The sequence below is a fragment of the Vanessa atalanta genome, chromosome 15, assembly GCF_905147765.1.
Source record: "Vanessa atalanta chromosome 15, ilVanAtal1.2, whole genome shotgun sequence".
Lineage (NCBI taxonomy): Eukaryota > Metazoa > Arthropoda > Insecta > Lepidoptera > Nymphalidae > Vanessa > Vanessa atalanta.
Window position 1 is genome coordinate 41,124 of NC_061885.1, and position 9,902 is coordinate 51,025.

Sequence of the window (9,902 nt, forward strand, 5' to 3'; positions counted from 1 at the left end):
GGAAAGTCGGAAACTACGTTTTATACTTGAGGTTACCTTTACGCCGCGCATGACTAGTTCGCCTCGTATGAGTATATCCATCCTGGTTCGTACTCCTAGAATAAGAATACATACGAGGTTTACATTAAGTGACTAAACATATATAGAAAAAATCTTGTCCGGTTTGTTGTCGGGCGGGTCTCCGCTGGCGCAGAGCACCTCACCAGAGTCTCATCACTATTGAATACATCTGAACGAATGAATGAGTTTATCCACTTTGTTAAGACATCGTGAAGTCTCAAGCTCCATGGTTATAAATAGATCGAGGTCGGAGATTCTGCAATAGCAGAATGAAAATAGTTAAAATATCTGTATGGGACAACACACCCCAAAGGAGAATACTATAACACGGAACACAACGACAATAAACAAAATATCCTAATGGAGCAGCAATATCAGTTAGTTGTCTAACTTTACTACCTGCCTGCGCTGCAGAGCTGTCTCACTATCAGGGAAGATCAGTGAGGGTTCCACTATTTTTTTGAGTCTAAAGTGAATCCTAAAAATGCGTAGTAAGTATATCATCATTATCATCATTACATAAACTAAAGTCGCTTACCGCTGTTTGTCCCTGTGTATGCTTAGATATTTACAATTACACAACAATTTTGATGCGGTTTTTAATAGATAGATTGATTCAAGAGGAAGGTTTATATGTATAATACATGCACAATATAATAGAGAAACACTGATAATTTTAGAGGTTTCTGAAGTGATGTCGTAAATAAACACTTTTTTTACATTGCAAACGCTGGCTGATCCCTTCGAAATAGATCAAAATAATGTACTACAGTATTGTACACCTTATAAAGGTCTTCAAAAAAGTGAAGGGGGATATATGTCTATCTCTTAGGGATAGCCCACAATAACCCTTTTTTATCCTATACTTTTTACGAGAAATAATGCCTTATTTTCAAAACAATTTCAAGTGAAACAGCTTAAGTCCTTATCCAATTAGGTACCTTAAATACATTGTGCATTTAATACAGTATGGCTCTTTACAGCATGTAATTTAAATGAATATTTTCGAAGATATTACAGATTTAAAACACAGGGATAATAGCGGCTTGTATTGTCTAATGACTGAAAAACTGTGAACGTTGTATATAAAGACATTCTGGTGCACCGGGTGAAGCCGGGGCGGATCGCTAGTCAGCTATATTAAGATCGCTATTGTTTGAGTTGCTTACCAGGCAGGCATGACTTTATCTTTTTTGTATTCAGAACTAGATTATTTTTTGTAAACAAACTGTATCAGTGATGATATATATTTATTTATTTTATTGATTTGTTACTTCTGTTGGGCATGCATTTTTCTCTTAAGACAAACTAAGTCGATAGTCCGACTTCCTTTACATCCGTTCTTACTGTAAGTGGATATCGCAATTTGATTGATTGATCTTAGGGGGTACTTGATCGACGGAGCACGCTAACCGGAGCGGCTGGGCTGGGTGAAATGTTCACTGGTTCCGGAGGCGCTTCTTCTCTGGCTCGCCTTTTTTGTATTATTTAATGTTAAAAGTACGCTTTCAAGTTGAACTTGCAGTTGAAATTAATTTGTACCTCTTTTGTAGCGCGAGGCGTAAATCTTAAAAATGGATGTTTATTTATAAAGTTTCGAACTTCTGGAGTTTGCGAGTTGTTATCGTAATTACACGGTTTGTCGGGAGCGAGGTGGCTCGAGGCACGTCGGGAGCCGGGGGGTGGCGACTGGCCAGCTCTCGGGGTGAAGCACGCTGAGCCCTCCGGAGTCAATGGACCGGCTGCAATTTTTTAATTTATATTTGTAAAACCTCAAAGCTTTATCATCTCAAAAAAATGATACTGAACTCTATATCTTCGCTAAGATGGCTATTCGCCACAATATTATACAGCTCCGATCGCAGTGATACAATCAGCACGATTTTTTTTGCAAATCATGTTTCCAAAGATAAAAATACGTAGAAATTGATCTTTGCGACGATAGGCATATTACTCGTACGCGGAACATCATAACCATCATTAGATTGTACAAATTATATAAATAGATAATGGCAGTCCCTACGCCTATGTATGCTTAGAAGTACTCGTAGGTACCCAATAAATGTAACGTAACAATATGACACCATCCCGCTTCCGTGTATTATATTTCCTGTCTGGGCTGATGCTAGTCTTGACTTTAAGCCTCAATATGTATAAAATAAAAATTATATTGAATAAACAGGTTTGGGTTCCAAAAATGGTGTTCTACAGTACTTGGTATTGCATAGGAATAATAGTACCTATGTAAGTGTAGAAGGTACTCTAGGGCGGCCGCGCGGCCGTGCGCGGAGCGGCAGGTCTAATCAGTTGATTACGATTCCCTGTCAGCTCGCCGGTCTTCAAACAGAATTTTTGAACTGTTTACACACAAAGCTTGGATTAATCACTTCGAATGTGAATGTCACTACCATTACTCGGAGGCATTTCAATACAGCTTTATTGGTGGGTCAGGTCCTCTAGAAAAAACTGATTTCTTATTTTTTTGGTAACGCAAGGAAACCATTAAATTGTATACGTTACACGTTGGATATTATTTTTTTGTTAAAAAGTACGATTGCTGAATTTATTAATAATCTTGGAACTTGGATATTGAATTCAAATTATGTTGTAGTAAAAACGCTTACTTCGACTCGACGTGACTTCGACTTTGAATTTAATGTCAATAAGAGAGTAAGCCAGCAAGTCAACGAGTCGTCATAACAGGCGAGGTAGTCTCTATATTTAAATGTTCGCCTCCTAACGCATAACTCTCTATTATGCTCATGTCCTGATTTCCATATGAAAGGTAAATCGAACAATAAATGCAATTAACAGCGGCGAGCGACGTTTCGGAGTATCCGGCGGAGCAACGCGCGGACAGCCGCCGCCGCGCGGCTCGCCTCGCATCGGATCTGTTGCTGATTACCTGTGTATATTAATGTTCGACGCCGAGTGGCGACACGAGCCGCAGAGCGCACTAGTTTGCCAAACTCGTCGAATGTATTTTTAGGTTGCGTAGTATCCCCGTAGTATGATTACGGTACAGTTTAGTGGGCAAAAACTTACTATTTCGTATTATTGCATTGACTCTCCTTTCCGTTTGTGTAAAAATATAGCACTTAGGTATTATTTTTGAAATCTTTTTAAAGGTTTGTAATATAGGCGAAGGTCAAATGAAATCGTGACCGATGAAACAGAAATAATTCAGTGGAGGGCCTCGGAGTAGTGTTGAGAGTGAAGGCTCGAGCCGGTTGAACCGTGGGGCGGGGTGGGGAGCGCCGTGCGGGGGTGTGGGGTGAACTTGACACGCGCCGCTGCAGCATTCGCTTGAATATTCAACACGCGGCCACATCGTACGCCGTGTTTGTATAGCGAGCTCGGCTCGAGTCGTCCCAGGCTGTACTCTGCCACACCGGCGCGGTTCGGCACGACGCACGCTGCACGCGGATCAGAAGAAGTGTAAACATAACGCATACTTTTAAATAGACTATCCCGAAACTGAAAGCTGAAAACTATTGCGCACTTACTAATCTTTACTTACTTAAATGGCTCCCTATCCGCCTTCGCCGTGATATGCACATCCTGTCAGCCCTTTTTAATATTCTTAATGATCCAAATTCTCCTGCTTACCTTCGCTCCCGTTTCAACCTTCTTCCTCCTCCAACACGTTCCAGACGTTTCTGTATTACTTCAGAGTTAGTAGTGCCTAGAGGTAATACAAAGTTTCTGCTTAACTCCTTCACGGTACGTGCAGCAAATCTCTGGAACAGTCTCCCAAAACACATTCAAAAGAGTCCAAACATCAACCTCTTTAAAAAAAGAGTAAAAGTGCACTTTCTCTCACTACTTTCATAAATTTTGACAAATTTACTATTATCTTTTAGTTTATTTTTTATTTTTACAGTAGATATATTTATAATATTTATGTATTTAGATGTAGTATAAGTATAATAATTTAGTATATATGTATTTATTATATTATAGATATTGTATTATATTAAAATTGTTTCTTTTATATATTATTAGTAAGAGTATCTAATGTTGCACTACTTATACCTGCTACATAACACTATCTCTTACAGCTGTGGGTTGGCTGGAAGAAATTTCTTTTAGAAATAAGCCCGCCATTGTGAACAATAATTTCATGAGTAAAATTACCATGTAAAATTTCTCAGTGCAATAAAGAGTATTATATAATCGGTACCTCAGACGCGCTCTAAGCGACGATAAACATAAGCTAAAATGTTTACCATTTAATTAGGGTTTATAAAATGATTAGATTAATCAGATTATCAAAGCGTAGGCAGCTTGCAGTAACAATACACACAAAATCAAATCGTATCGCAGGTGAAATGTCCTCCCGGCGTCAGTGATTCCTGATCGTCACAATCCGGTAAATTTAAGGCAAGCGCGGTCCGTCTGATTGAACTGCGTTCGTACTTACTATCAGGTGTGGTCCATAGCGGTCGAGCCTAAAATAATAAATAAGTCGACTGGTTTCGATTTCGATAATAAGCGTTCGACTGGTTTCGATTTCGCATGGCGTCAACCGTCTCGCAAATCGTCTTGCGCTGATGTAACGTGTTACCGGGCTAGGTTATGTCCAGACTACGAACGTCCACGAATACGACCTTCACGCTCTCTAATATTATATTATAAATAAGTTTTGATGATGAGTCGGTCAGTTTCTCGCCACGAAATAAAGAGTACGCAATTAATAAAATGAAGATAAACTGTCGAGCCGGTGACACGGAATTAGAACCGTTTAACTTATAAAGATGACGGATGACGTAGGCGGGAACGAGGCTCTCCTGAGATATTAAACAAAAATCAACAAAGGGAGCAGTAAAATGTCGCCGAGCTGAGTTTATAAGTTGAGGAGAAAAAGGAAATGAAATCCAATAAAATCCGTCCAAACAGGACATTAAGTATTCTCGGCGGTGTTTACTTCAGTGCGAGGGGATTCCTTGAAACAAATACCGCACTTCACGAGTCGGCCGCCACCCCTCACCTCCGCGTATATTTCCAAAAGATACGTAGTACAGTATGAGGTGATCTTAAATTTATCTAGAACTGATCCATAATTGATCGCTGTACAAAGAGCTGCATCGGCATCGTTCCGTGCACCTCATCGTTAAAGTGTCGTGTCGTCGTGAGAATGAGTCAACATATTGTTGAAATTAAAGAGAATACACTGAAAAAATACATTTGAATTTCAAGGAAAATCTACTAACCATAATTTCATGTATATTGAGATTTGTCGGACTGTAGAGCTCTCACGACGCAGCCGGGTTGACTGTGCGAATTAGCAATCAGTGTTCTAAGGCTTAGCCAGCACTATCAGTCGCTCTATCTTGTATTTAACACTGTATGGTCACGTGGTATATGGTTGGAGTGTTAACTCACAAGAGAATATCGTTTCTTGTCTAGTAAACACTCACATAAAGAAGGTGAACTAAAAGGCGTTGAAAGTTTTATAAACAATATACATTAGTTAAATTTATGAAGATTGAAGAAATAAGTCGAGTAACGAATCGAGGCGTTAAAATAAAATGAACAATAAAAAGCATGAGTAGTGGCTCATCAAGAATTAACGCTAAGGCTGAGGCCCGAGGCCCGAGGCCCGAGGTCGGCGCGATCGCTCCCGACGCCGAGTGACTGCGCTCGGCTGACTGCAACCCACTTACCCTACATTAACCGACGCCGCATATTTCATAATACCAACGAAAATATGATTACTTTCATTAATAAATTGCCTGCGACTAAGTCTCGTATTGCATACAAGGGTTGCTTTTCATTTTGATGTATTTGTATATCAGAAAATATAATTTAAATGAAGGATATTACTTTACTAATAACACAAGCGTATAAAGAAATTAAATATTTAAGAGAAAACCATCACACCTTTCACGCCCACACATGTGCGTATTCGTTTTTATTTAATATACCTATAGAATAATTAGGAGTAAAACTAGATACTCACGTCATATAATAACGTCAGGTCGCCGGAAAGAGCTCCTTTGTAAACGTAGTCTTCGTTTTCGGCAATTATCTTTTGTTGCAGTTCGGCCATCGGTGCCGCGTTGCATCTACAAGCGGGCAGCGCTGAGCGTAGACCGGGGCGTCGCGCGCCCGCCCGTAAGAATTTAACGAGCACCGCGAGCACCGGGCAGCGTGGCCTCACAATGTGCTGATACTTGTAAGATTCAAAAGAATATCGGTCAATATTATCAAAACACTTTTCTCAGAAAAAAACCCTCCAATTTTAAAGCTTAGAAAAGTTCTGTTTGATTACGAATCCGAATTTGTTTCAAAGATTTTCTTGTTATTTCTTGTATTAATTTAATTATATTAAATTAAGCAGTTTTAATTGGAACACAGAACATGGCGCGACTTGTGCGTGTATTTATAAAATCAATAGGCGTAAATATAATAGGCACTAAAAAAATTGCAAGATTAATAAAAAAAATAGTTTTAAAAATCAAACTGACAGCAAAATGCGCGACCAAACTACCGAACGAGAAGTTTATAGCTACAGACTACTCAATGTTCAGTTTGTAATTATAATAATTTAATACACGGTGATGTTTAGAGGGCGGCCGCGATCTTGCGAACATTGTGCGACTATTTTCAAATGAATGTATTACCCTGAATACTCGTGCCTATGTTTATATATTCTTATGAAGTAAACATACATTTATTTCTACAGTAGTGAGATTAAATTCCAAAAGTAATTTTTCATAAAGTATCTTTTTACTGTTCCCATTTGAGATTTAAGCGCAGCATTGTTGTGATAAGCGAGTGTAAAACAGGGCAGCGAGTCAGAGGAAGCCGTCACGAGCGTCGGACCACGTTCTATATTCCCTTGATAAAAAACATTTCCGCTTATCTGATGGTTTATGGAAGGCTCGCCAATTAACTTCAAGTCAGCGCCGGTATAATGAGAACCAAGTGACGATCGACAACCGCCTACCTTTAATACATATTTTCGAAGATATTACAGACTTAAAACGCAGGGACATAGCAGCTGGTATTGTCTAATGACTGGAAAACTGTGTACGTTGTAAGACATTCTGTAGTATATTTAGTATAAGCTTGGCATCCGTGCGAAGCCGGGGCGGGTCGCTAGTACACAAATCTATTCTATACCTTCTATCTGTCTATACATATAATAAAATCGTAACTGATTGAAATCTGTACATTGAGATAAAATTGTACTGGGGTATTTATTAACACAACAGATTACAAAAATATGATTTTTAGAATTTTTGTCTGTTTGTCTGTTTATCTGTTCGTTTGTTACCGATAATCTCGGAATCGGCTTAACGATTGCGATGCGGTTTTCAAACCTAATAATTACAATTAGGTAATTCTGGTTAAGTAAATGCTTAATTATTTGTATAAAGGAAAAATAAAAGGGCGGAATAAAAATACGTAAATACTGTAACCCTCGCGATATAAATCCTTTAAACTTTTGAAAAAACGATGTGATAGATTATTAAAAGGATCACACGCTAAGTATCTTGAGCACATTGAAAAGTCGTTGCGATCAAATTCCAAGTTGTTTATAGGACCACCTATCTAAAAAAGTAGAAAAGGTGCAACTTCTATCCTTCTATGAAATTTAACACTTCTGTAGCAACAAAAGGCATAGATTTATCTAATCTTTTCGCCGACCACTTAGCTCAGATTAGCAAAGCTAAACAAACAGCTTATAATATATTTCAACGACATATATTATGAACTGTTCTCTGAGCACTGGCATCTATCCATCAAAATTTATTTTCTTTCCATTTTGATGGATAGATGCCAGTGCTGTAGTTATTCCACTTTTTAAAAATGGAGATCGTAGTCTTATTAATAATTATAGACCAATATCCATCCTTTCTGTGTTGGCCATATTGTTTGAACTAGCTGTCTATCCAATCTTCTTCTCACAATTTAAGGCAACCATTGCTCCGGAGCAGCATGGGTTCTTGAAAGCGATATCTACTACAACCAAACTCATATATTTTGTCGAGGATCTTGTTGAGGCGGTGGATTCTGGAAAAGCTGTTGACGCTATCTATACCGATTTTAGTAAGGCCTTCGACACAGCTAATCATACCATACTGCTACACAAGCTTAAGATGATTGGTGTGACTGGCAATCTGCTACCCTGTTGCAAATCTTATCTTCAATCTAGAAAATCTACAGTTGGGACCACTATTCTTCAATATCTTCATTAATGACATCTGCTCCTGTTTCTGCCTCTATAAATGCCTTTTATACGCCGATAATCTCAAGCTTTACAGAACTGTTTGCAATAAAGTGAATGCCATATGTCTCCAGATTGTTTTTAACAATCGATTTGGATGCGGTTTTCTCTGATGTACTGTAGTGAGTACTACTTTGGTAGCATATGGCGTTTGGTTTATTAAATTTCAGGGAACCAGGGCTAATGAGGTTAAAACCTTTTTAAGGAGTTCCAGTAGTGATACATCATCCCTTTGCCTTTGAAAATAAATATACTATAAATATAAATAGGTACGGCGCAGTTGATTTTATGTTTATACCGGTTTCTTCTCATTCCAAAAAACTTTGCGTGTACTTTTAAGCGAGTCCAGTTTCCGGCGCACACGGCTAGCCTTATGTGGCTCTGTCGCATGCTCGCAAGTACAAAAAAATCTATGCTTTAATCCCCGACTGCACTACGTGTAATATGCATTGCGCAGTTAGACAAATACATCATAACTTTTTAATGTTACAAGATTAAATTAATTTTTTTTAAAACGGTTGTTTGTTTCTGGTGGAGACCTACAATGGCACGACAGACGCAAAGATACACAAATATGTCTACCATATAATAGCCCTCCTTTTGAGGTTTAAAGTCACGCGAACGGAGTCGCGGGCACTAGACTAGGAATAAAATGGCTTACAGTAAAACAAAAACAATAATAATTAAAAAGAAAATAAGAAGGAATAAAAATAAAGGTAATGTAATTAAATGACATGTCGTACATTAGCTCGGCTCCTGCATGAAATCAACATTGTAAGAAGACGTGTCAGTGTCAGGTGGCTCGAGAGGCCTCGGCGGAGATAACGGTCACAAGGCACCGAATAGTTTTGCGCGACGGCGATCACTTACCAACAGTCGACCAATTTGCTCATATACATACATATAAGTAATGTAAAGCAAAAATTTCTAACGTTCTCAGAATAGTGTTCCCAGTACAGACTAATCTCTAAAATATTTCAGAAACGATAACAGAAAAATGTTCATCAAAAAAATCATGATATAAACAAAGTTTACTTCTTTACGAATATTGTACGCGATTCAAACGTCGATATTGAATGTTTTAAATAAACTTACATAGAAATACGCCTTCATGAGACCAGAGCTATATAACATTTTTAAATGTCAAATTACTAATAAATATTAATGATAAAGAGAAAGATTTTGGTGTTTATTTACCGTACTTACTTTACAGGTACGAGACCAGTGAGATCACTTTTGTTGTATAATTATAGTACAAGTCTATTAATGGAACTCAAAACGCATTATCCAGCTCTTCGAGCGATTAGTTACAGCAACAATTAGTGCAAGTGTTTTGACGTTTTTAATAATAGCTGCTCGAGAGTAGATTGGGCCGAGGTCCAGTCCACTATCGCAGAATTGGAAATTAGTGCAGTCGTGATTTCAAACTAATCTCCAGCACGTCACTCAGTTCAGTCGGCCGTTCGGTTAATTGGTTTAAAGTGGGCCACGCGCCGACGCCGGGAACGACCGGAACCGAGCAAATAGCCACTTCAATGGAAAATTAATTATTTACTGTTTAGTTACATAAACGCGCGCTGCGAGTCGCGCGGGGCGTGCACACTTT